Here is a 1,612-nt window from a genome sequence, read left to right as displayed (position 1 = left end):
AAGGCATTAAATGTCTTTCCAAATTCTACTTGAATGAGCGTGTTAGTGAGCTGTACACATGTGACCAGCAGGAGCCTTTGCTCTATCTGTAGGATGAGTTGGTCTGTGTCGAGGAGGAACAAAGTAATCCTACCTCTGGACAGGGCTGAGACTCCTCCACGACTGTCTTGAGACTGAACAGCCCTAAAATATGCTACCTGTTTTCAGTTCATTAAGCACTCTTGTTTCCTGTTTTCCTTAACCACTGGATCAAAACAGCTGGGGCAAACTAAGCTCAGTGTGGTGCTTTGATGATAACGGCATTATTTTGCTTCAGATGACTATATTTTATGAAAAAACATTCCTAAAGTCTTTTCCTCCCCCCCCAGAGACACTTAATTTACCACACCCGTTGCTGCATCAACGCAGTTGAGGTAATGTTTCTTTTCTTGACTTGGTCTCAAGGCCATTGGTGGCCAATTCTGCTTCATACTTGGCAACACCACAGCTAGTCTAGGGGATGGGCCAGTTCTGTCTTCCAGGAAGGTGACTGGCCAGAAGCCTTAGGATGGCAGCCCAGGGAAAGGTGCTGCTAATGCAGAAAGGGCAGCAGGAGTGTCACCAGTTTAACTTTCTGCTTTGAAGCGAGCTGGTGACTGACATAAAAGCTATGTCCCAAGGAAATAAATACCCTGGCAGCAGTAGAGGAAGCCTTCAGCAAGAAGCACTAGCAAATGAAGGCAAGAGCTAGCAAGAAGGAGCACCCAGCCTTCAAGCATGATAATGAGAACAGTGTACGGTCTCTTCCAATCTTATTTCTCCTGGGATATTCTGGGTATGGTACAGCTATAGCAGGCAGCAAAACACGTTCTGTGCCACTGAAAAATGAAATAAGACAATTTTTTTCTGACTTCCTGTTGCTGTATGTGGGATACAGTCTCATTTTGGGAAATGAACTGAATGGACAGCTGTAGAAATTGAGGATAGGGTAGCACAAAATAACTGCTTCCATGACTGCCAGCATAGTAATCCAACCTGTCCTAACCTGCACTGATGTTTGCAATTACTTCCAGTGTTTCAGTTTTAACAACACCAAATTCATATAATCTAGCTTATAGTCTAGTCTATTACAGTGATTCTTTTGACTGTGCACCAGGCATGTAGAACTTGTTTTTTCCTCAGGAATCCAGCAGCTCCACTGTTCCACAGGTACGCTGTGAAACAATGAACACCCACTGCAGACTCATTTAAGAGCCTGATCTCATTTTTGCTTGTGCCTGCAAGACTTCAGGGTCCTAACGGTCCTCACCTCCCTGTGCTTTGTCTGCCTGCTACCCAACAGCAGTGCAAGAAGTTTGCTCAACCCAAGAGAGTAAAATCAATGGTCTCAAATCTGCTTTGAAGTTGCAGTTTGACCCAAGGTCAAGCAAGCAAGCAATTTGCTCTATGACTTTTTCATTAGCAGCTTCATCTGGAAAGACATGTTCCTGCTTCCATTTTGTGCTCGAGGTATTAGTAAGGCATACTCGGAGAAGCAAAGTTTGATGTAAGTCATTCTTTTCCAAAACCAGAGATAAGGAAATGCCAGGTTCTGTGTTTTCTTAGGGGATAAAATGAGCACTATTATAGTGCC

This window comes from Antrostomus carolinensis, unplaced genomic scaffold (genome assembly GCF_000700745.2).
Source record: "Antrostomus carolinensis isolate BGI_N321 unplaced genomic scaffold, ASM70074v2 scaffold2744, whole genome shotgun sequence".
Classification (NCBI taxonomy): Eukaryota; Metazoa; Chordata; class Aves; order Caprimulgiformes; family Caprimulgidae; genus Antrostomus; species Antrostomus carolinensis.
The sequence above is the reverse complement of the archived record's forward strand: the minus strand, read 5'-3'. Positions refer to the sequence as shown.